General features: G+C 41.5%; 1 protein-coding gene, 1 long non-coding RNA gene and 2 other non-coding genes across 6 annotated transcripts in view; 3 read left to right on the plus strand and 1 right to left on the minus strand.

The window, feature by feature from the left end:
* Window positions 1-27188, minus strand: part of LOC141159937 (uncharacterized) — a 405956-nt gene that overhangs the window by 227489 nt on the left and 151279 nt on the right. The gene's annotated exons all lie outside the window — the stretch shown is intronic.
* On the plus strand, window positions 10400-26588 carry LOC141159921 (uncharacterized). 2 transcript variants are annotated; one of them, XR_012249918.1, is made up of 5 exons: window positions 10400-10544; window positions 14207-14564; window positions 15456-22152; window positions 22554-22971; window positions 23845-26588. It is a non-coding gene; the product is annotated as an uncharacterized lncRNA (long non-coding RNA). The 2 variants fall into 2 exon arrangements; XR_012249924.1 differs by having other exon boundaries at window positions 15456-15636.
* Window positions 10724-10841, plus strand: LOC141175177 (small nucleolar RNA SNORA26). Its single transcript, XR_012253019.1, has one exon. It is a non-coding gene; the product is annotated as a small nucleolar RNA SNORA26 (small nucleolar RNA).
* LOC141175166 (small nucleolar RNA SNORA26) lies at window positions 15273-15386 on the plus strand. The gene has a single exon (XR_012253018.1). It is a non-coding gene; the product is annotated as a small nucleolar RNA SNORA26 (small nucleolar RNA).

Consider the following 27188-nt stretch of genomic DNA (forward strand, 5'->3'; position numbering starts at 1 on the left):
ATGCGGATATTAAGCGATATTAATGCAAGTCAATGGTGGCTGAAACGCCGCGATTCCGCAAAATAATTGGTAGTGCTGCAGATTTTTCCGCAATGATAATCCGCAGCAGAAACTTCCGCAGCATGTGCACAGCACATGTGGATTATCATTGGGGAACATGGCAGACCATCTACCAAGCGTTTTTTAAGCGTTTCTGCAGCTAAATTGCTGCTGCGGAAACGCTTAAAAAACGCACAGTGGGCACACAGCCTTATTTGGATTATAAAAGTGCTCTCTATCCTAAATGGAAAAAGAATATTCCACCCAGCCAATTTCGCCAAATCAGGCGAAATTGTACGTCTGTGACAGACTATGTAGAGCAATCTGAAATGCAGCTATCCAGATTTAATGAGAAGGGGTATCCCAGGAAACTTGTACAATCTGCGTTTGAGCGCAAACTTCTTTTGAGTCAAAATGACTGTTTACATTAAAAAAATTCTAATAAAACCAACAGGAAAAGTGAATATGCATCAAAGTGGGGTTATAGTTTTATCGCCACATTTAAAAAGAGAAATTAAACGATCCATAGTATACTTAATAAATACTGGTATCTGTTAAAGAAAGATCAGATATTAAAAGAACTAATTTCTCCGAAAACCAATATTGTGTTTCATAGAGGAAAAACTATTAAAAACAATATAGCACCCAGTTTAATAAAGAGCAAACTAAAATCTACGCTGAATACCCCTAATAGTATTAAAACCAAAAGAGTGGGAGCATATAGATGTGGAAATTCACGTTGTCAGTGTTGTCGAATTATTAATCATGGATAAAAAACAGTAAAAATTAGAAATACGGGTAAAATATATAATCTTACTCAGTAACACACATGTAACTTGTTGGTATATGCAACAGTTGTGGACTTCTTTGTTTGTGTGAAGGAGGACTTTATGCTGATCTAACAGTAGATGGCGATGTTGTGTAAAGTTTCCTTGTTTACGGTATTGTAAAAGAAAAAAGTCTCTCTTGTACTTTCTGTTTTGTTCTTACTTCCTGGTGCAGTACTGTGTGACTGTGCGTTTTTTTCCTTCATCTCATGTTCTGAGAAGTAAAAGCTTGTTATCCCATGTAATCTGCTCTGTGAAGTTTTCTACTGCAACTGTGGGTATCCAGAAGCAGTGCAACAGGTTATGGGCCCAGGCACCGAGGACCCCAGACACCCAGGACACCGGAACTCTCAGCAAGACCCTGGTGAATGCAGAAGAATTCTTCAGTACAATTCTCTCCCAACAAGTAAGACAAGTTAAAGATGACAAGTAGCACAGAGCTAAAACTCACAGTAGCTAAGCTGAATAATGAGAATTATCAGTTATGGAAGTTCAAAGTAGAAATGTTATTGTCTAAAGATGATTTATGGGAAGTAATCACTACAGATAGACCTGATGAGGATAATCAGACATGGGATAAGAAAAATAGACAAGCAAGAGCTACCATCAGCCTATTAGTGAATGATGCTCAATTAATTCACATAAGGAATGAGGATACAGCAAAGGGAATGTGGGAAGCATTAAGAAAGCTACATGAAAGACCCAGCTTAAATCACAAGTTATTTCTGCTAAGAAAGCTTTACAGTATGAGACTAAGTGCAGACAATGACATGCAGAAGCATATATTCTCTATTATGGAAGTGATATCACAGCTGAGATCAATTGGTGAAGATATTAAGGAAAGCCATGTAGCAGCAATATTATTGTGCAGTTTACCGGATTCATATACTGCTTTGATAAATGCACTAGAGACAAGACCTGAAACAGACATTACAATAGAGTTTGTGAAGACCAGACTCATAGATGAATATCAAAGAAGGAAAGAACAAACAAATGATTCTTCTACTGAAAAAGATAATGGAAATGTTCTGAAAGCTACAGAATCAAAAAGACCCTATAATAAAGAGACAAGAGAATATTTCAGATGTAAGAAAAAAGGACATTTAAAGAAAGACTGTACTATATGGAAAGCAGAACAACATAAATTACATCATAAAGAGAATACACAGAAGGTGAAAAACACAATTTCTGATTCATGTGAAAATAATTGGAATGGCACATTTAAAGTGACTGATAAGAAATCATCGTTGGGTTGGTTTATTGACTCAGGAGCAACAAGTCACGTGACAAGTAATAAAAATTTCTTTACTGAACTTAATTTAAATAAGAAGGAAGCCATTTATCTTGCAGATGGAAGCAAAATAACTGCAGAAGGTGTTGGACAATGAATGCTAAACTGTTCTAACAAGTTTGGGCATGATTCAAAAATACTTGTACAGGATGTGTTATATGTTCCAGGCTTAAAAGGAGGATTGTTATCTGTAAAACGTCTAACAGCTAAAGGACTTACTGTAAAATTCAAAGATGATGAGTGTACAATCCTATCAGGAAACAATGTAATAACCAATATCAAAGCAGATGAACAATTATATCATCTAGACACATTAAAGGAACAGATGAAGTTGTGTACACATGATCACAAGAATTGTATTCACATGTGGCATAGACGTCTAGGACACAGACATCCTGAAAGTATAATGGAGCTACAAAGCAAAGAACTGACAAAGGATCTATTGATATCTGATTGCTCAATTACAGTAAGATGTGAATGTTGTATAAAATCCAAAGCCACAAGGATATCTATTCCTAAAGAAAGTGAAACGAAAAGCACAAGACCATTTCATTTGGTGCATACTGACGTATGTGGACCCATGAAAGTGACTACATCAGGAGGCAATAGATATATGGTGACTTTTATAGATGACTACTCAAGATACACAGTCACATACTTGATCAAGAACAAAAGCGAAGTTTTCAATAAACTAGTAGACTATGTGACAAAGTCGAATAAAAAGTTTCAGAAGAAGCCAATTGTCATTAGAACTGATAATGGAGGTGAATTCACAGGACACCAAACAGAAAACTACTTAAGAAAAAATGGTATAGAGCATCAAAAGACTGTTCCATACACACCTGAACAAAATGGAGTAGCAGAAAGGAAAAACAGAACTCTGACTTAAATGATAAGGTATATGCTGACAGATTCCAAACTATCAGAGAAATATTGGGGTGAAGCAGCAATGACAGCTACATATCTACAGAACCGACTTTTTTCTTGAAAACTGAAAAAAAAAACATATGAACTGTGGCAAGGTATGTAACCAAGTGTAAATCATTTAAGAATTTTTGGTTGTAAAGTTTTTGTATTCATTCCAACAGAAAAACGTTCCAAAGTTCAAAATAGATCCATGGAAGGAATATTTGTTGGATATAGTGAAAATTGCAAAGGATATAGAATCCTAGATCCCAAAACAGACAGAGTTACAGTGAGTAACAGTGTGACATTCATTGAGGATCTAAATTAAGACACTATGATTTCACTGGAAACAAAAAAATGAGAAAACAGCAATGGTATAGCTGAAGGAATATCTGATGAAAAAGAAGACGAAATTAATAAAAAACAGAATACTGAAAGTGAAGAGATACAACTACAAACAGACACAGAACCAAGACGTTCAATAAGAGAAAACAAAGGAAAACCACCAATACGCCTTTCATACAAGGCAAGTACAAGTAAAATTTATGAGCCTACCTCTTGGGAAGACATATCTCGACTTCCTGAAGAAGCCAATAAATGGATAGAGGCAACAGAAATAGAAATAAAATCCATGCATGACTCAAAAACATGAACACTTACAGAATTACCAGAAGGAATAAAAGCTATAGGATGTAAATGGGTTTTTAAAGTAAAGTACCGAACAGATGGCACAGCTGAACGATACCGAGCAAGACTCGTAGCTAAATGTTATTTTCAAAAATATGGAGAAGACTATGATGAAACATTTGCTCCAGTTGTCAAAAATGCTACAATAACAAATGGAACTGAAACATCTGGATGTAAAGACAGCATTTTTGAATGGAAGTTTAACAGAAGATATTTACATGGAACAACCTCCAGGATTCAAAGATGAAAGTAACCCAAACATGATTTGCAAATTACAGAAAAGTATAGATGGTTTAAAACAAGCTGCTAAAGTGTGGAATGATAAAATCACGGAGGTGCTCACAAATGAAAAATTTAAAAGAAGCAACGCTGATCCTGGTCTGTACACAAAAAGACTAATGGACAGATGGATCTATGTACTCATATATGTTGATGACATTTTAGTTTGTTTTGAAAAAGAAAGGGATAAAGAGGACATACTAAAAATCTTGAATCAACATTTCGAGATCAAAGAGAAGAAGATGGAAGTTTCCTACTTATCAAAATCACATGATTGAAGACATAACCGAAATTTTTGGATTGAAGGATGCAAAACCAGCAAAGTCTTTAATGGAAACTAATTATCTTAAAGAGATGAGTAGTGAGAAAAATGTGTTACCAAATAATGAAGAGTACAGAATGGCGATAGAAAAATTACTGTATCTAGCGACTGTTACAAGGCCAGACATTGCAGCAAAAGTGTCCAAGCCAAATAAAGAGGATTGGAATGCTGTGAAGAGAGTAATACATTATTTGAAAGGAACCAGCAATGTTAATCTGAAACTGACTACAAGTGATAAATGCATTTTAACTGGATACGTTGATGCAGATTGGGCTGGAGATCCAACTGACAGAAAATCTACCAGTGGCTATATTTTCTTTCTCTCAGGTGGACCAATTAGTTGGACTAGTAAAAAACAATCAATAGTAACGCTGCCATCAACAGAAGCAGAATATGTTGCAGCAGCACATGTGAGTCAAGAAGTTCTATGGTTAAGACAATTGCTAACAGACCTAGGACAAGCACAGTTGGAACCAACAAAAATAAATGAGGACAATCAGGGATGTCTTATTATTGCTCAGATGGAAAGAGTTAACCCAAGAACCAAGCACATTGATGTGAAGTATCATTTCTTAAGGGACCATCAGGAACAAGGAATCCTGAAATTAGAATATTGTCCAACTGAAGATATGACAGCAGACATTTTCACAAAGGCATTGAATGCTGAAAAACATCAGAGACTAATGAAGAAATTAGGTTTGACTGAATAAGTCCTTACTGTTGAGAAAGGGTGTTGGTATATGCAACAGTTGTGGACTTCTTTGTTTGTGTGAAAGAGGACTTTATGCTGATCTGACAGTAGATGGCAATGTTATGTAAAGTTTCCTTGGTTACTGTATTGTAAAAGAAAAAAAGTCTCTCTTGTACTTTCTGTTTTGTTACTTCCTGGTGCAGTACTGTGTGACTGTGCATTTTTTTCCTTTACCTAATGTTCTGAGAAGTAAAAGCTTGTTATCCCATGTAATCTGCTCTGTGAAGTTTTCTACTGCAACTGTGGGTATCCAGAAGCTGTGCAACATAACTCAGACTATATAGTTTATGTTGTGACCTGTGATTGTGGACTCAATTAAGTGGGACGTACCACACAAACGCTACGTAGCCGCATGAACGGTCACAGACACAACATGAAAATAGTTTTTTTAAAACAGAACTTGTCCAAGCATATCACTTTGAGTCATAATAAAAATTTAATTCTATAAGGGTCACCCCTTTGGAGCAAATTTATATAAAAAATAGATAAATATTTGTCAGGGTCACAGAAGAGCAGATCTCACTTTCCAGCCTTTACATAGTAATTTTCCTCCTGCTGAAGTCCTAGATTCCGCTTTCATTGCCCCCTTAAAGTATGATGCCAATAAAAGTGCCCCCAAACACAGTATGATACCCCCATGGTGCATTCCTCCACATTAGCCTCCTCATGCACAGTATAATGACCCTACTGTACCCCACTTCAACTCCCCTGGCAAAGTATGGTGACCACAACACAGTATGATCCCCCAACTGTAACTCCCACACAGCCCTCCATACAGTATAATGGGCCTACAAACAGTATAATGGCCCGCACTAGCCCTCCAAACAGTATAATGGCCCACACAGCCCCCCAAACAGTATGATGGACCCCACAAAAACCTTCACACCGTATAATTGCTTTCATATAGTATAATGGCCCCCCACATAGCCCTCAAAACATTATAATGGCCCCACATAGCCTTCCATATAGTATAATACGCCACCCATAATCCTCCATATAGTATAATGCGCCCCCCATAATCCTCCATATAGTATAATGAACTTCCCATGGTCCTCCATAGAATATAATGCACTCCCAATAATCCTCCATACAGTATATTACACACCCCATAGGGTAAAATGTAGCCCCCATATAGTATAATGCACCCCACAGTCCTGCAGCATTATGGGCACCACATACTCACTGATTTTAAAATAACGTATATTTTAAACAAGCCGACCCGAGTATAAGCCAAGGCCCCTAATTTTACCACAAAAAAATGGGAAAACATATTGACTCGCGTATAAGCCTAGGGTGGGAAATGCAGCAGCTACTGGTAAATTTCCCCATCCTGGTACGTATGGCACCCCTCATCCCCCAATCCTGGTACATATGGCACTCCTCATCCCCCAATCCTGGTACGTATTGCACCCCTCATCCCCCAATCCTGGTATGCGTGGACCCCCTCACCCCCCCCAATCCTGGTATGTGCGGCCCTCTTCATCCCCCAATCCTGGTATGCATGGCCCCCCTCATCCACCAATCCTGGTATGCGTGGCCCCCTCATCCCCCAATCCTGGTATGCGTGGCCCCCCTCATCCCCCAATCCTGGTATGCGTGGCCCCCCTCATCGCCCAATCCTGGTATGCGTGGCCCCCCTCATCCCCCAATTCTGGTATTCGTGGCCCCCCTCATCCCCCAATCCTGGTACGTGTGGCCTCCTCACCCCCCAAGCCTGGTATGTGTGGCCTCCTCACCCCCCAATCCTGGTATGTATGGCCCCATCACTGTACACAAAAAAAATAAACACTTATACTCACCTTCCTTCCTCACCTCTGCCCCAGCGGTGCTGTGTCCTGTCTGCCAGGCAGCTCATGTCGGCATCTGAGCAGCACGCGCTCTCAGATGCCAAGGTGAGCTGCTGCTGCCGGCATATTCACTCCTCTCCATGCCGGGACTATGGGTGTGGAGAGGAGTGAATATGCATTCTCTTTAGTAGCCGCGGCGCAGCGCTCCTCTGTGCCCGCTACTAAAGAGAATGAATATTCATTCTTCTTCACGCCCATGGGAGTGGAGAAGAATGAATATTCATTTCCCTTTAGTAAGTGGGCACACGTGGTAGCTGCAGCAGCCAGCTACAGCGTGTGCCCAGCTCCTCCACCGCAACCTCCCTCCCCCCAATACTCACCTATCGTCCTTGTTCCCCCGCTGCTTTGGGGCCCTCCCGGCTCACGGGCCCCATAGCAGTGGCGTGGCCTGCCACCATTGGCGGTACGCCACTGCCAAAGAATCCTATTGGATCTATCGTTTGGGCAGTTTACATCCAGAGGGACCCAATGAGGTATTAGAATACATCTGAGAACTCTTTGAACTCAATTCCCCTCTGTTCACATTCATCTTGGTTTGATGTGACTGTTTTTTTTTTCCCTGAACCACACCCAATGTGAGCATGAGAACCCTTTGGCCTTAATTCCCCTCCGTTCACATTTACCTTGGTTCGATGCGACTCTTTTTTACCCTGAGCCTCACCCGATATGAACGTGAGATGGAATTTAAGAGGATCTTTCAAAAAATGTTCATACACAATACGAATATTCAAGGAAATCCATTATATATAATATATAATAATAATAATATATATAAATAAATAAATTATCACAATTTTTTTAAAAAATTTATAAGAGGTACCAGTTTAATAATTGAGTTAGGTCACCGCATGGTTATGTTGTCATTGTGAAATGCTCATGATATTTTTATTTTTAATACTCAAAAGGAGAATCCAACATAGGTAGTTTTTTTTTTAAGGAAAATCAAAAAAAATTGTTTTTCTTTTAATATGTGCTTTTCTTTTGTTTTATTTTTGATTCATGTATTTATGCATTTTATATTTGTACCAGTATCGTTCTGGTTTAATAACATTGTCTGGGGAGTACAGTGGGTACGGAAAGTGTTCAGACCCCTTTAAATTTTTCACTCTGCTTCATTGCAGCCATTTGGTAAATTCTAAAAAGTTCATTTTTTTCTCATTTAAGTACACTCTGCACCCCATCTTGACTGAAAAAAAAACAGAAATGTAGAAATTTTTGCAAATTTATTAAAAAAGAAAAACTGAAATATCACATGGTCATAAGTATTCAGACCCTTTGCTCAGTATTGAGTAGACGCACCCTTTTCAGCTAGTACAGCCATGAGCCTTCTTGGGAATGATGCAACAAGTTTTTCACACTTAGATTTGGGGATCCAGGGATGAAAATCATCATATTTTTCAGGATGAAACTGGGATATTTTTTTATACGTTTTGATGCATTTCTGCAGCGGATTTTCCTGGTCTCATTCAAGTCTATGGGGAAATATTGGCATATAAAACTCAGCGTACCCACAAGATAAGTTGCAACATAGCAGATTTCAAACGTGCACCGCAGGTCAGTTTACACTGCGTCAACGCAGCGTCAAAATTGATTCATTCAGAAAAGTGGGACGATTTCTTCTCACTTGTCACCCGTGTGCAGTCCATATACAATCTCTTTTATACATGAGCAGCTATTAATCATTTACAGTTTCCTGTGTTACATATTTGTAATGTAACCATAAAAATTGAATGCTATACTGTGACATCCGATTTTTTTCCATGCGTCCACAGATGTGAATGGACGAGTCTCATCCGATTGACAGACTAAATTAGTGCACGCTGAGTTTTTTTTTTACAGGCAGATTTGGTCAGTGAAAGAAATCACTCATCATAACGGCTGCACTGAATAACATTGGTCCGAGTGCTGTCCGTTTTTTCCACAGATAGAACGCAAGCCAAAAATACAGTCGTGTGAACGAGCTCTTTAAAGGGGCGGTCCAGCACCACCCCAGCATCTGCAGGTGTTAGACGATCCCTGCCCATTAGTGCTGGAACGTTCCTTAGTGTAGATGATCCCTACCCATTAGTGCTGGCATGCTCCCTAGTGTAGACGATCCCTGCCCATTAGTGCTGGCACGTTCCTTAGTGTAGATGATCCCTACCCATTAGTGCTGGCATGCTCCCTAGTGTGGATGATCCCTGCCTATTAGTGCTGGCACGCTCCCTAGTGTAGACAATGCCTGCCCATTAGTGCTGGCATGCTCCCTAGTGTAGACAATCCTTGTCCATTAGTGCTGGCACGTTCCTTAGTGTAGATGATCCCTACCAATTAGTGCTGACATGCTTCCTAGTGTGGATGATCCCTGACCATTAGTGCTGGCACGTTCCTTAGTGTGGACAATCCCTGCCCATTAGTGCTGGCACGTTCCCTAGTGTGGACGATCCCTACCCATTAGTGCTAGCATGCTCCCTAGTGTGGACGATCCCTGCCCATTAGTGCTGGCATGCTCCTTAGTGTGGATGATTCCTGCCCATTAGTGCTGGCATGCTGCCTAGTGTAGACGATCCCTGCTCATTAGTGCTGGCACACTCCCTAGTGTGGATGATCCCTGCCCATTAGTGCTGGCATGCTCCCTAGTGTGGATGATCCCTGCCCATTAGTGCTGGCATGCTCCCTAGTGTGGATGATCCCTGCCCATTAGTGCTGGCATGCTCCCTAGTGTGGATGATCCCTGCCCATTAGTGCTGGCATGTTCCCTAGTGTGGACGATCCCTGCCCACCAGTGCTGGCATGCTCCCTAGTGTGGATGATCCCTGCCCATTAGTACTGGCATGTTCCCTAGTGTGGACGATCCCTGCCCACCAGTGCTGGCATGCTCCCTAGTGTGGATGATCCCTGCCCATTAGTGCTGGCATGTTCCCTAGTGTGGACGATCCCTGCCCACCAGTGCTGGCATGCTCCCTAGTGTGGATGATCCCTGCCCATTAGTGCTGGCATGCTCCCTAGAGTAGACGATCCTTGCCTATTAGTGCTGGCACATTCTTAGTGTAGATGATCCCTGTCCATTAGTGTTGGCATGCTCCCTAGTGTGGATGATCCCTGCCCAAAAAAGCAGGCATGCTCCCTAGAGTAGACGATCCTTGCCCATTAGTGCTGGCACGTTTCCGAGTGTAGATGATCCCTGCCCATTAGTGCTGGCTGTAATCCACTAACATATAATACATGTTACATAGGACATGCTCGTGCCCTGTAACCTACACACAGTCCGTGCAGGAGCCCAGGAAACCCCACACCTTCCATTATTCTTGTACTAGTCATTATGCCCATTCCTCGGCACACGAGTCGTTGCCAGGTTTGGACAATCACCCTCACTATTCACCAAGCAGAACTGCAAATCCCTGCGGACTGCAACATCTATCATGCACATCAGTACAATGAACAGCAAGGCATGCTGGGAGATGTAGTTCCGCCGCACAGTAGACTGCAGCTGGATAGTGAGAATCAGTCACGTGGTGTCTGGCACCGTCGCGTCACCCGCTGACTCTCGCGAGAGCTGCTCTCCTTTATTAGCTGGCGGCCGGGCCCTCCTCTTCCTCTCTGGGTTCGGTTGCTGGTAAGTAGCGGTGCGAGGTTCGGGCTGTGTGCGGGACATGGTGCAGGGGCGGCGAATTCACCTGGGGTTACGGTGCGAAGGAGACGTCGGTAAGAGCCGCGGTGCTCGCTCTTCGTCACATCCCGCGGGTGCGCGGAGCCTTGCAGCCGGCCCCTATTCTCCTCATGTTCGCTCCCTCATTGTCCACTCAGAGCTGCGGTGCCTGCAGTGGTCTCACAGGGGGGGCAGAGCGTAACCTCTCTAAAACACAGCGCGGAGCCGCCATCTCCGCCCTGTATCCTGTCGTGAGGTACAAGTAATACCCGGCCGTGAGGGGGTTAACCTCCCCGCGCTGTGAGCGCTGCACCACGTGACTGCGGGGTCTGCAGCTTCGAGCACAGTGCAGAGCAGCAATGGGGCCCGGAGGTGCAGCACAGGGGGCGCTGCAGGCGGAGCATGCATGTTGATCGCACGGCCTAGCATTATTAAAGGGATTGGGGCCCTTTTGTCCATGAAGTGCATGCATACAAATGGCTAAGCTCCACTGAAATTGTTGCCGCATTTACCTTGTACAGGCTCCTTGTTTGGCTGCACATTAAACTTCTATATGATCAAAAATCAGCAGAGGAGGCCATAAGGCTGCGTACCCACTGTGTTTTTGCTGTGGAATTTCTGCCGTGAAAACACTTGGTAATATGTGCCCCATGGTCCCCAATGATCTGCATGTGCTGTGCATATGCTGCGGAAATTTCTCCTGTGGATTATAATTGCGGAAAATATGCAGCATGTCAATTTTACGGACATGCAGCATAATTGCTGCTATTGACTTACATTGAAATGCTTAATAGCCGTGTCAGCACATTTGCACATATGGATATTGTGATTTAATGTGTGGATGGTACCTGGGTTTGAAGAGGACTCTCCTCCAGACTCGGGTGTCATAGTGCCTGTTAAAAAAAAATAATTTAAAAAATAAAGATTATACTTGCCTACCAATGTCCCCCGGTGTTTTCTCTGCTCTGTCCGGATCAGTTTTTTGCAGTAAAATGCAGTGTCTCTGGCCATCCCAGCAAAGTCAATGGGTTTCAAGATGACATTCAGACACATTGTTTTTCTAATCTGCTTTTGCTATTTAAAATATTATCTAGGAGCTCAAAAACCTTTCATGTGATGTGAATATTTTTTTAACCCCTCAGGGACCAGAGCATTTTCTGTTTTTTGCTCCCCTTGTTGCCATAGCGTTTTTATTTTTTGGTCAATATGGCCATGTGAGGGCTTATTTTTTGCAGGACGAGTTGTACTTTTCAACGTCGTTACTAGTTTTACCATATCGTTTACGGGAAAAAAATTCCAAGAGCTGTGAAATTGCAAAAAAAAAATGCAATTCCACATGTTTGTTTTTTTTACCACGTTCAGTGAATGCTAAAACTGACCTGCCATTATTATTCTCAAGGTCATTATGAGTTCGTAGACACCAAACATGTATAGGGTTTTTTTTATTTAAGTGGCGAAAAAAACTCCAAAGTTTGGTAAAAAAAAAAATGGTGCCATTTTCCAAGACCCATAGCGTCTCCATTTTTTGGGATCTGGGGCCTTGTGAGGGCTTATTTTTTGCGCACAGAGCTGAAGTTTTTATTGATGCTATTTTGGGGTAGATCCAATGTTTTGATCGCCCGTTATTGCATTTTATTGTAATTTTGCGCCGACCAAAAAAGCAATTCTGCCGTTTAGAATTTTTCTCATTATGCCGTTTACCGATCGGATTAATTTTTTTTTTTATATTGATAGATCGGGCGATTCTGAACGCGGCAATACCAAATGTGTATGTGTTTTTTTTTTTTTGTTTTTTTTATTTTGAATGGGGCGAAAGGGGGGTGATTTAAACTTTTACATTTTTTATTTTTTAATACACTTTTTTCACTTTTTGCTTGCTTCTATAGTCTTCATAGGAGACTAGAAGCAGAACTCATTTGATCGGCTATGCTGTATACAGGGGACGAGCAGATCCCCCTGCATGCAGCAGAGATGGTCCTGTGCTATGAGCGCCAACCACTAGGTGGCGCTCATAGTGACCAGCTCATGACAACCATTGGTGTCTGCTGCAGACCCAGGGTTGTCATGACCACCCATCGGTGACCTGCAATCATGTGATGGGGTTGCCGATGGGCGGGGCTTAGGACATTCTTCCTGGAAGCGGGAGTTAAATGCCGCTGTCGGAGATTGACAGCGGCATTTAACATGTTAACAGCCGCGGGTGGATCGCGATTCCACCCTCGGCTGTTGCGTGCACATGTCAGTTGTAAGAATCAGCTGACATGTGCTCGGTTCAGTGCGGGCTCAGCGCCGGAGCCCTCACTGAACTGGGGGTGATGGCACAAGGCATACCAATATGCCCTATGTCGTAAAGGGGTTAAAAAGCTGATCTGCTTTTGCAGCTGAAAAACTTATCCTTCAAAAATGCTGTGAATGTAGCCTTAGATCAGGAATAGAACAGCTATTTATAGGACATTTTATAACTTTCCCAAATTACTATGAAAAAATATTCCCCACAAACTGCATTGATCTACTGCACCCAATTTATTATATATTGTCTGAGTCGGTCCATTTTATACCGACTCCACGACTCTGACTCCACAGCCCTGGTAAGTATAATTTTTATTTTTTACCATTCTTCTTTTTTTTTTTTTTTAAACTATTACTTGTTCACACTATATAAATCCATGCCAGTGGCATGGGTTTATATAGTGTGACCAAGTTGTCAAGCACTTTTCCAAGTGATGCTAAAATCGCTTGGAAAGCGCTTGTCAACCTACATGCGGAAGTGCATGCAAAAACGCTTCACAAACTCTTCTGCCTGGCAGAAAAAACGCACTTAAAATATGCATGCCTTTTTCCTGCCAGGGAGAAGCAGAAAAAATATGCAGCATTTCTGCATCGTGGGCACATAGCCTAAAGCCCGATGGGTTACAGACTGGCATGGGGTACTGACAGATTCTCAGTTGGCTCCTTCTGCAGTCAGTAATGCATTACTTCACAGGCTATAGGACACTGCACATTTTTAATGTAATCTATCTCCAAAAAGGACTTATCCCCAACAAATCTGCAACGCAAAAGGCAGCTTGAGTTTTCAGAAAACTTTCATTTAATGGGACAAAAAAATGCTAGGAGAAACACAATGTGTGAACAAGCCCTGAGGGTCTGTGGATGTGTTTTTATGTTCTGCAGTTTTGTCACAACCTGAAGGATTTCAGTCTCTGCAAACTGAGATTTGTGAAGTCTCATGCACACATTGCTTATTTTTTCTTGTAGACTTTAATCTGCAGCATGTCCATTCTCTCAATGTGCTTGCAGATTTTACCCATACTATTGAGTGGGGGGGAAAATCTGCAACCAGGTTATGTATTTTCCACTGTTTTTCTTGCAATGAGACATAGAAATGGCACAGAAACATCTGCAGTAAATACCTGATAAGTGAACGTACCCAAGAGTTCTGGGTCAGTTGTGCAAAGTGAAGTATAGTGGCCCTCTTTGATTTTGGGGTCTGGTGTGGAGGGGGAATAAATGCTTGACACATTCAGCGAAGGTTTTTTTGTGCTCTATACATCTGCTTGTTCGGTGTCTGTGCAGACTATATGTATCTTCATACTAGATTTAAAATTTATTTTTTTTCTTTTCTCTTGTAGGAATCTCTTGGAAATCTGCAATTTGACTCTGGAGTGAAAACTCTGGCAGTGGAATCTTATTTTTAAGACAGTTGTGTGTGTGTGTGTGCCAATTAGTCAGTACTTCAAAATGGGGAAAATGAAAGAGCTGAATGAATTTGAACGTGGCATGATAATTGGCACGATCCTTTCAGGCAAGAGCGTTGCAGAGGCTGCAAAACTGCTTGGCTTTTCACGTGCAACAGTATCTCGTGTGTATCGAGAGTGGTCCAATTCCCAAACAGATGAGGACAAACAGCAGGCTAGTGCCCCGAAGCAGGCGGCTTAGTAAATGCTCCATCGTACCCTAATCTCCACATCATCATGCTGAACAATACAGGTGTGTTTACATTGACTTGTTCCAGTGCAAAACTTTGGCCTGTTAATGCAGTTGGCTTAATGCAAGAATTCATTTTACAGCCCAGTCTTAAACCTGTGACATTGCTCCGTCTGCATGTATGTGTATACACTGCTGCTGAATTACTAACTACATAGTGTATTGATGTAGATTCCACATGCTGCAGATATTGACCTGCAGTGCATACTTGAATGCGTTGGCTCTGCATGTGATTAATATTTTGTAGATTCCCTGAAAAATCCATAATGGATTGCATTTACTGTGACTAGTTTTGCAAGCTTTTGGTGGTTTGTAATGTGCACCTACTATAAGCCCACACCCAAGTTAGAGATGGGGTGCTCTATACAACCTCACTACTGTACATGGAGTCTATCCTAGGTGCAGGTCCCTGGTCTACATATCTATATTGTAGGTCCTTCTGACCCCTCATCCTGTGTGGGTTGGAAGCTCAATCCAGACAGGGTGAACAGAGGTGGCTGCACATTACATCAACGAAGCTTTCTGTTCTATGGGAATCGTTGACCCTGCAAGCTTGCATGGGTGTGGGGCCTGTGGCCACGTCTCTGCAAGACTGGGAGTATAATTACTCTGGATGTGCACTTGTGGTGTAATAACATGTTATATCCAGGTCTAAGGTGGGGAGGTTTCTTTAAAGTATTAAAACTAGTTTTAAATGTCCCCTTTCCAGCTTTGCCCACTTTAAGACCTATTCTTTAAGTGGCCATCACAGGGGGGTATATAAAAGCTCTCTCAAACTCAAGGTAGAAAATGTTTTTACTTTGTATCCTGTCGGGAGCAACAATGCATTGTAGGACTTGCACAACTTTCTGCATCACTGTGCATAATAAAACTTAGTCTTTCTTATGTTTATAGGAACTTGAGAATCATCTAAAGTCCACTTCCTTTATCTATGGCTTACAATGTGCAATCTGTCTTCCCTGATGGCCAACTATACAAGATTCATTTAACTCAATGAAGTACTCTTACATCATGTGACTGTGGTCTCCTCTCGGATGCCCTTCTTGACACTTACACCGGCCTACTGGAGAGCTTGGTAAAATGTGTGCTTGCATAATTATACTATTCAGCCTGTGCACAATATTTGGTAAAGTCTTTCCATTCCCAAACCTTATCAATCTAATCTGTGGAGTTGGGTCTGAAATTCCAAGAGTGGGTTTGGCTCAGTTATTCCTTATGTTCTGATATGTGTAATTATTAGGTATTGTGGCTTTTTTTTCCCCTCTTTAGGAGACAGTGGGCCTAAACATTCACTGCGAATTACTTCTGGCTGCAGCATTATTTCCAAATGCCAGTGATAAGTCTCTTGACTTTATGGTGCTGAGATGTATTGTAAGAATGGGGACCATGCATTTAAGATGTCGGCTTAGGAGGCTATCGCTGATATGTGAAGTCTCGCACATAGTGGTAAATCTGTTACAAATTTAATTTCTCCCTATGGGAAAGTCTCGTGATTTTGCAGCCATTTCAAGAATTAACTATTACAAAATGTAACTACAAGTTGGTGATATCTGAGGATTCTCATTACAAATAATGGCTGTAATTTCTCCTAACATAAGCTAAATGTCATGTGGTATTGCCTAATAATTGTGCCTGCTGGGTCCAGTGCTCAGTACATTACCCTGTAATCTCCAGTAGCCTGATGGCCAGTGTCAGGAGTGTGGGATGACTGCTATGAAGACACAGGCTTGGGATATATTCAGACACTGCCGTTAACTGCACTTTGTAACTATTTCTGACAGCCCCTTAAAGGTAAAAAAAAAAAAAAAAAAAAAGCTTAGTAGGGGCATTGATGTAGTGAAAACTGCAAACCGCCATACTTGCTTGCAGTGACCCCCTCCCCATGCATCCAGTGCACAGGCTGCACCAGAAGCAATGACTACCCTATTTCTGTCACATCCACTGAGGCATTGGATGTTTCTCTGATGCACAATTTTCAGTCACCTGATGGCTGCAGCCAGTCCGAGGCCTTAGTGGTCCTGTGACACTAGTGATGTCATCACTTTGGTGCAAACCACTGGGGTGGTGGCCTGTGCTGGGCTCACAGTTGAGTCTTGTGCAAATATAAATCTAGGCTGCTTCACAGTAAGCAACTACATGTGCAGGGACCAGGCAGTATGGCACCACATGTTAACTGATTTGTAACAGAACAATTTTATTTCAAGTTTTTATTTGGGTTTGTTTCCATCTAAATGGTTAGATCCCTGGGTTAGTCCTGTCTTCTGCCCACTGAAATACTGGTAAACTCCTATAGCACTTGTTTTGTGTGCTTGGATCTATGCACCTCTGGGACAGCAAGAAATGGAACAGTCTTATTACTTAAATGCTAGATCAATCGTTTTATGTGAAATGTATTGAATTGTTTTGTTTGTGGACCAAATGCTCTTATTCTGTGTGCCATTGTAGTGCTGAATATTCCAAGTTTGCATTGAAAAACTTTTTCTTTTTTTTTTTTTTTTTGTATCCTTGACTGACATGAATAATAAAACTTATGAAAATTACTGGCTGTGAATATTAAAGTATAAATGACCCTCCGGAGAATCGGCCTGGGGTGCTCTGTAATGAAAGAACTGGCTTTTTTTTTTTTTCTTCAAATTGCATTTAGTTCAATATACATAAAACATGATAGAACTGAATCTCACAAACCCATTTTACATGAGGGTGTAGTTTCATGCTGTCAGTCTTTGCAACATGTAAAAACTAATGTGGGTGAAAACATTGTGAACCATATCTTATCAAGGGTTTCTGCACAAAATCATTAAAGGCTTATCCAAGAGTACATATTTTTACTGTTGGTCTCAGAACTAACTAGTAGGTATCATACATACTCTAGTATAAGCTGAGGTGGGCTTTTTCAGCACAAAAAGTGCTGAAAAGCTTGGCTTATACTAGAGTATATAGAAATGGTGGGGTTGTGGCAGCAGGGGAGCAGTACACAGGCAGTAGCTGCTGCAGCTACCACGTGTGCCTGCTGCTAAAGGGAAATGAATACTCCCTCTTCTCCACTCCCATGGGTGTGGCAAATGCATAGTCATTCTCTGTAGGAGCAGGCAGTGCCCGCTACTAAAAAGAATGCATATTCACTCTTCTCCATGCCCATAGTCCCAGCATGGAGAGGAGTGAATGCCAGCAGCTTACATCAGCATCTGAGAGGGCATGGCAGGGACTCCATGCACTGCTCAGATGCTGACATGAGCTGCTGCAGCAGAACAGGATTCAGCACTGGAGCAGAGGTGAGGAAGGAGTATGTGTTTATTTTTTTTAGATGTGCAGTGATGATGCCATGCATACCAGGATTGGGGATTAGAGGGGCCATGCATACCCAGATGGGGAAATTTAGCAGTAGCTGCTGCATTTCACACCCTAGAATTATACTTGAGTCAATACATTTTCCTAATTTTTTTTTTTTTGTGGTAAAATTGGGTGCCTCAGCTTGTACTCGAGTATATATGGTAAGTGCTAACTACCTGCCTGTTCTGCCCAGCGCAGATTTATCGGCACAGGTTACGCACTGCTTCTGATGGGGAGTCAGCAACTTCCAGTGATGTGTTTGGCAGCAGCTTCTGCTCTGATGGGGTGTGACTGCTGATTTGCAGCAGGGAGCTAGCTATCAAACTGCTGGAAGCTGTCTGCAGTCATGACCTGTCAAAAGAGCAGCCTGGAAGAAAAAAATGCTCATAGCTGAATCGCCACAATGAGATCGATGGCAGCTCTGAGTTGGAGCCAGCTACAACAGGTAGGTGTATGTACCACTGGAGCAAATTGCCTGTAGTAGACAATATGAGTAAGGGGATGAGCCTGGAAAAAATAACTGCAGTGCAGTTTATTGCCTGTTGCATCAGTTTTAAGAAACTGCAAATGCTGCTCTATTGACGAATCTGGTAAGATTATCCACTGCCATATGTACCAACCGAGCATTAATAGCAATTTGACATCATGTCTCGGCAGCAAATGACAACTAATCTCAGCTCCTGTATTGAACCCAGTCCTGCAAGATAGTTTCTGCTCTTAAGTGGAGTGATGTACTGCATGTTGGGACTAGTTACAGCACACAAGCACTGCTGATGAGTGGTGCACTGCAAAGGAGGCTCTACCCTTCCTGGGATCTTCCCTCACAGAAGGTCCATTCTAGGTGTCCTAGAGCGATGTGGCAGTAAACCAGGTACGGGACTGCACTGTGTCTGATCAACCAGTGGCTGCTAGTAGTTCCAATGGAAACTGGAGGGGCATCCTTAGGGTATTGTGCCAAACATGGATTATATTGGTACAAATGAATAAATACTTACAAATTAGAATACATTGTGATTTTGGGAATACTCTTAAGCACTTCAGGGCCTCCTTTAAAAGAAAAACAATAGATATTCCACCCTTGTTCTGCTGGTGGTCTAGCAATGTCTGTTATTCCTGGCAGGTGGTGTAACACTGTCATAAAACTGCTGCAGCTGATCAGCTGCTAAAAAGGTTGTCTACTGTTGCATGTCTGTCTGGGTCCCTGCACCCCCACCAATCAGCTGCCGGCCAGAAGCTCTCACTTGCCAAGCTGCTCCGTCTACTGATAGTGGCCACCGCAGGGTACTGCACATCTGCATCATTGATTTGAATAGGAGATGGATGTTCATTACCAAGCCCCAGCCACTACAAGTAGATGGAGCAGCTCGACAAGTGAATGCTAGTTGCCGCAGCTTCCGATAACAGCTAATCGGGAAGGAGGGGGCATAACTTCCTATGTAATAGGCCTCTTAAATAATCCAGACAGTGGTTTGTCTTTTTTCTCTTATCGCTCTGCAAATATCAATGTCATTGTATGCTTTAAAAAAACATGCAATTGCTGCTGTAAAGCCTCCGTCACACTTAGCGACGCTGTAACGATCACGACAACGATACGACCTGTCAAGGATCGTTGCTGCGGCGCTATGTGATCGCTGGTGACCTGTCAAACAGGCCGGCTCACCAACGATCAGGGGAGCAGCGACATCGTGGAAAGAATCTTTCCATGATGTCCTGGTTACCAGCTTGCTGGAGCAGGCTGGTAACCATGATAAGCATCGGGTTACTAGGGGCACACGCGCACCTAGTAACCCGTTGTTTATCATGGTTACGAGCCTGCTACTGTGAGCGATGTGTGCTGACCAGTGGGAGGGCAACGACCAAAAAATGGTCCAGGACACTTAACAGCTGGGGCCTGATCGCTGCAAAGTGTCACACATAGCGACATCGCTGGTGAGGTCGCTGTTGCGTCACCAAAACCGTGACAATGCAGCGATCTCGCTATGTGAGACGGGGGCTTTAGGGCACATACAGATATCTGTATAAATCAGTTCAGAGATTGGATTGCAACGCACAGACTGGCCACAGGTTTCCTGACAGTTGCATATATTTTTATGAAGCTTTCATGCTTGGGTTGGTAGACCTGCTGCCAGTCTGTGCATTGCTGGCTAGATACTGATTGCATCCTATTGTAGTTGGTCCTGGGTCAGACTTCCCTAATGACTTTTGCTACTCTGATTAATAGCTAGCCATACTGTAGTCAAACTTGTGGTGGGAACTCTTCAGACTGGTATAGTCCAATTGGAGATATTTTCTCTTAACTGAAATACAGTACAACCCCCTTCACCCCCACTCATTATTTTAACTTTTCTTTTGTCCTAACTTCTGAGCTTGGACGGGACTGAAGGGTATGTATGTGTTCTACTTGCTCCTGGCCACAGCTTGTCCAGTGGGTGCAGCATTGCTCCATACACTTGTATGGAGTGACGGTGTGCCCACTAGATGGGTTCTGGCCGGGAGTATGTAGAATACATACCCTCCAGTCCCAGCTCAGATACCAGCAAATTCCCACAGTACATGTGCTGAAAGAGAGGGGACGGATAATCCCTTTACCCAAAACCATAAGACAGACATGTAAGGCACCAAATTTCACATACTTTTTCATAAGAAAATTCTCATCACTTGGGATCTTCTATCAATCTCTCGGCAATAGCCTTGCTAGCGAAAAACAATGTTTCCCTGAGGATAGTGAAGCCAAGTATCCTCAAATATTTCCAATAAGCACACCTTAGGGCAGAGTAATACAGGGGGTTTGCATGATCTCAATGCGGATAGCTATGACCTCCTTCCAAAAGTCTGCAGTAGGAGGGAAATACCACATCAGCTGTATAAAATCTACTGCCTTTTCCCCACACCTATGGCAATCTGCAGTGGTGGACCTACCCATTTTATATAACCTGCTAGGTGTCGGGTAGCATTGATGGATTATGTACAGGTGCATCTCACAAAATTAGAATTTCATCAAAGTTAATTTATTTAAGTTTTTCAATACAAAAAGTGAAATTCCTAAATAGTCATTACAAACAGAGCGATCTATTTCAAGTGTTTATTTCTGTTAATGTTGATGATTATGGCTTACAGCCAATGAAAACACAAAAGTCATTATCTCAAATTAAAATAATTAATAAAAAACACCTGCAAAGGCTTCCTAAGCATTTAAAAAGGTCCCCTAGTCTGTTTCAGTAGGCTCCACAATCATGGGGAAGACTGCTGACTTGACAGATGTCCAGAAAGCAGTCACTGACACACTCCAGAGTTCCAATTTTCATTTGGAAATCAAGGTCCCAGAGTCTGGAGGAAGAGTGGAGAGGCCACAATACAAGCTGCTTGAGGTCTAGTGTGAAGTTTCCACAATCAGTGATGGTTTGGGGAGCCATGTCACCTGCTGGTGTAGGTTCACTGTGTTTTATCAAGACCAAAGTCAGCGCAGCCGTCTACCAGGAAATTTTGGAGCACTTCATGCTTCCCTCTGCCGACAAGCTTTTTGGAGATGGAAATGTCATTCTCCAGCAGGACTTTGCACCTGTCCACACTGCCAAAAGCAGGGCTGTGGAGTCAGATTCGTGGAGTCAGTCTGTGCTCATTTTGGTGGAGTTGGTATAAAATGGACCGACTCCTAAAATATATAATAAATTGGGTACAGTAGTTCAATGCCGAATGTGCTGCATATTTTTTCATAGGAATTTGGGAAAGTTATGAAATGTCCTATAAATGGCTGTTCTATTCCTGATCTAAGGCTAGATTCACACACAGCATTTTTGCTGCGTTTTTTGAGTATATGTTTTTCAGCTGCAAAAGCAGATCAGCTTTTTAAAAAAACGCATCACCTGAAAGGTTTTTGAGCTCATAGATAATGTTTTCAATAGCAAAAGCAGATTAGAAAAACGCCGCACAAACTGACATGCTCATTCTTTGTCAGGATCTGTTTTTGAGCCCAAAAATGGATCCTCACAAAACAATGTGTCTGAATGTCATATCTTGAAACCTGCCCCCCCCCCCCCCCTGGAAACGGGCACGCACCTATCAAAACTCACTTGTATGCTGCAGTGCTCCTGTCCTGCACGGGCTCCAGACTGCAGGGGGCAATCTCCCCTCCTCTGTCCTGTCTTCTGCCGTCTTCACCAGAGAGAGGAGGAGGAGGGGTGCCTGCCCTGCACAGGATCCGATTCCTGGGCCCCGAGCTGGAGAAAGTAAAAGTACTACTGCTCATCTCTGTCACAGGAAGGTAACTTATGCTAAAATTGTAGGTGATTATTTTGTGCTCTCTGTACAATGTGTAAACTATGTGTGCAATGTACTATTTGCTGTCTGTAGCTGTCATCTGTCTATCACACTCTATCCCTCCATGTATTCATCTATCTATCCATCCCTCTATCTATCCCTCCAGCTATCCTTTCATTTATCACTCTATCTATTCATCCTTTCATCTATCCCTCCAGCTATCCATCCATATGGCTATCATCTATCTATCTCTCCATCTATCCATCCCTCTATCTATTCCTCCAACTATCCATCCCTCCATCTATCCATCCATTTATCCATATCTGTCTATCCATATCTTATCTGTACCAAAAAGAATGAAAGCTGAGTAGCACACAGACTAATACTCCTTTTTTTTTTTTTTAGCACCAGTCAGGTACACCTCACAGCTGCCCAAAAGGACGCCCAGGACAGGCATTGCTCGTCTTCAGTAACACATCAACATCAATTGATAGTTGGAATAAATAGACTGCATTCACCACATCTTCTTAAGGTGCAGGCTTTATTTTCAAGTGTAGGGGTGTGCAGTATGAGGTTCTGCAGCAGCTGAGGTGTGCAGTATGAGGTTCTGCCCCCCCCTTAGTTTTGATCCTGGCTACGCCCATGGTGTGAATGTAGCCTGGGGATCTACGCTTTTTCTTAGCTGAGATAAGTCAGTGCTGCACTCCAACAGCAGTGAAGCTCCTCCTCTACAGACCAGGGTAAAAAGTAAACACTCAGAAAGAAGGAAGGCCTGCATTCATCTCAGAAGAATTGCTAGAGTGAACAGGATAACAAGATTAAGGTAATTACTTCTTAAAGCATATTTAAACTTTCAATAAACTGTCCATAAATCAATAGTCCAGTATACTGTATGTTCTCTCTGTATGCTTGATGCTTGTTTGTTTTTTCTTTGAGCTCATATACTTTTGGGAAGCTAGCTTCTATACAATATACAGGGAAGATACAGCAACAGGATTGATGAAGACTTATATGAGGACTTGTATAGGTATAGAAGCCAAAACATCAAGTTATTAGCTCTGTTATCAGTTTCTTTGTTCCTGGAGTATGATACACAACAAACTTGCTCCCTCCCTCCTCCCCTCTTCATAGATTGTGAAGCATTTAGTGAGCTGTACCCTAAGAAAAGCCTGAGATTGGAAATTCAAAGTAAAGCTATCTAATAACATATTTTACAAACTTTATATTTGGCATCTGTACTATTGATTTACGCAAAGTTTGTTTTATTTCTATCCAAAATTATACAGTGGGGAAAGTATGTAATTGATACACTGTCGATTCCCACCTACAAAGAATGGAGAGGTCTGAAATTTTTAATCATAGGTACACTTCAACTGAGAGAAACAGAATTTACAGGAAATGCCTGACTTCTGTAATTGCAAACAAAGGTTTCTGTACCAAATATTAAGTTCTGTTTTTCTATTGTATGAAATACGTATTTCATACAATAAAATGCATATTATTTAAATCATACAATGTGATTTTCTGAATTTTTTTTAGTCTGTCTCTCACAGGTGAAGTGTACAATTGCAGACCTCTCCATTCTTTGTAGATGGGAAAACTTGCAAAATTGTCAGTGCATCAAATACTTATTTTCCCCACTGTACACGGTTCCCTGTTCTGGTGGAATTATAATATACATTATTTTATATTATAGGCCAAAATTATTTTGAGAGTGAATTTATATGATTACAGAATGTCTAAGAAGCTCCCCATGAAGTCAGCTGTATTTGAGCATTTCACAGTGACTCAAGATGAAAAATATTTTGTGTGTCAATGTATGACAAGTGACCCAGAGGAAAACAAATGCTGTGATGCCAAAATCAGTGCATACTCAGCTCCTACAAGAGCTTCCAATCTAAAAGACATTTACAACACTTCCACCCAGAAGTTTTCAAAACTGTGACTGAGAAAGATAACAGCAGCACCAAGAAACCCGCGCCCCGCACTTCCTGCCGGGCAAAGGAGGAAAGAGCATCTCAAACATCATTAACAAGATATCTTGTAAGTGACAAAGTTACTGTAACAATGACAGCAGATATGTTTAAAAGAGAGCTCATACAGCTTGTTGTGAAGGACGGTGTACCATTATCATTATTTGCACGACCAGCTTTTACAGCTCTTAATGGAGAAATGGCCCGCAAACTTGGTGTTTCTCTGGAAAGAGAAAGTATTAGAAAATTAGTGATTGAAGAAGCCCTTAAACAAAAGGAAGATCTTAAAAAGACTCTCAAAAGACGATCCATGTTTCTTAAAATGGATGCCTGCACACGTCACAGAGTGAACTATTCTGCCATCAATGTTCGATATGTTTGTGACAACAAAGAAATAGTTACCAAGACACTGGCAGTAAAAGATACTAAAGCTCATCACACCAGCCAGTTTCTGCAGGCCTTAGTGGAAAAAGTTCTGCAAGATTACGAACTCAAATAAGAACAGGTTCTTGCTATTGTAACGGACAATGCTTCAAACATAAGTACAATTAAACTGATGAATGAGAGTAATAAACAACAGCTAGAAGAAAATTTAGGATTCAGCATGTTTGAGATGGAAGGCCACAGTGCTGTTCATGTAACTGAGGAACAAACTGATATTACAACAGAAGAACAGCAAAATTTTACTTTAGAAATAGATGATCTTGTTGAAGCTGCTTCAAAACACTTTCCTATTCATCACATGCGCTGTGTTGTGCACACGCTTCAGCTGGCAATAAGAGATAGTCTGTAAGAGGGACATGCTGGAAATCTGATTGGAAAAGTGAGGAAATTGGTTATTGCCGCCAGAACCCCTAAAATTGATTCCATCTTGAAGAGACTTGCTGGGAAAGGGGCAATTGTCGATCAAGCCACTCGGTGGGCAGCACTTATTTAATGATTGAGCGATTGCTTGAACTAAAACCGTTTCTTATAGATATGGCGAACCCTCAGGTAACCCTAAATGAAGGTCAATGGACACAGGTGGCTGAATTGAAGGAATTGCTTAATCACCCATTTACCGTGACTAAAAAATTACAAGCTGAGGATTTAACTCCTGGCCTTTTCATAAGGGAGTGGAAGAACTTGCTATTTTGCCTGTCCCAAAGAGGAGGTTTAATTGCAGATGACATTTCTGCTTCAATAAAACGGAGAGAGACACAGCTATTGGAAAATAAAAATTTTCTGGCAGCTGTTTATGTGGACCCAAGTCATCATATACTGCTTGATGATCAACGGCTTACTAAAGGAAAAGAAGCTCTGACTGAGGTAGCAGTTAGGATGAGTGGCCTACAGGAGGACTGCCAGGCGCAAGAGGACTTGGGTCCGGCCAGTGCTACTGCTGCCATATCTTCATCCTCATCAGATGAGGAGTTTGACTTTGACAAGTATTTGGATGACATGGAGCAGGCAAAGCGTTGCCGCAAGGAAAAAGATTTCACTCCGTCTCCTATAGCAAGCAGATTGACCATATTTCAGCAAAATGTTTCACTTGCTCTCAAAGAAATAGAAAAATTCAACTGTTCATCAAAACTGACTGTGCATGAGGCAATTCCTTTATACCCGGAAATTGTTAGAGATGTTGCCCATGTGGTTACGGCTTTGCCTCCAACCCAAGTTAGTGTAGAGAGGTTGTTCTCTAGCCTTAAAAGTATTAGGTCAGATTTGAGGTCATCTATGAAGGAGGATCTGATGGAGGCAATTCTATTTCTTAGAACAAATTCATAGAGTGCACAAATGTTATTTAGTATAATGTTTTTGTTGAAAACAGTTTTTTGCCAATTACATAGTTTATTACATAGTGTTGTGTGTGTGTGTGTGTGTGTGTGTGTATATATATATATATATATATATATATATATATATATATATATATATATATATATATATATATATATATATATACACAGTACAGACCAAAAGTTTGGACACACCTCATTTAAAGATTTTTCTGTATTTTCATGACTATGAAAATTGTACATTCACACTGAAGGCATCAAAACTATGAATTAACACATGTGGAATTATATACTTAACAAAAAAGTGTGAAACAACTGAAAATATGTCTGATATTCTAGGTTCTTCAAAGCAGCCACCTTTTGCTTTGATGACTGCTTTGCACACTCTTGGCATTCTCTTCATGAGCTTCAATGAGAAGGTGTGTCCAAACTTTTGGTCTGTACTATATATATATATATATATATATATATATATATATATATATATATATATATATATATATATATATATATATATATGTAATCGATATTACATATTTACAATTTATTGCAGTTTTTTGTGTTCTAATGTATTCCAATAAATATATATTATGTTCTATCTAAATATCTTGATTATTGTATTGTAAAAATGATTAAATGTCTGATGTTCACATTGTACTACAATAAATTTTTCACTTAAATATAAGCAATATATGTGGGAGTCGGAGTCATGGAGTCGGTGTAAGGGAAATTGAGGAGTCTGAGTCGCAGGTTTGGCTTACCGACTCCACAGCCCTGGCCAAAAGTACCAATACTTGGTTTACAAACACCAGTATCACTGTGCTTGATTGGCCAGCAAATTCGCCTGACCTTAACCCCAGAGAATCTATGGGGTATTGTCAAGAGGAAGATGAGAGACACCAGACCCAACAATGCAGACGAGCTGAAGGCTGCTATCAAAGCAACCTGGGCTTCCATAACACCTCAGCAGTGCCACAGGCTGATCGCCTCCATGCCACGCAGCATTGATGCAGTAATTGATGCAAAAGGAGCCCCGACCAAGTATTGAGTGCATTTACTGAACATACATTTTAGTAGGCCAACATTTCAGATTTTAAGAACATTTTTCAAGCTGTTATAAAGTATTCTAATTTACTGAGATAATGACTTGTGTTTTCATTGGCTGTAAGCCATAATGATCAACATTCACAGAAATAAACACTTGCAATAGATCACTCTGTTTGTAATGACTACACAATATATGAGCTTCACTTTTTGTATTGAAGAACCGAAATAAATTAACTTTTTCA

This window comes from Phyllobates terribilis, unplaced genomic scaffold (assembly GCF_046119375.1).
Source record: "Phyllobates terribilis strain yellow unplaced genomic scaffold, ASM4611937v1 Scaffold_1__5_contigs__length_1240528914, whole genome shotgun sequence".
Lineage (NCBI taxonomy): Eukaryota > Metazoa > Chordata > Amphibia > Anura > Dendrobatidae > Phyllobates > Phyllobates terribilis.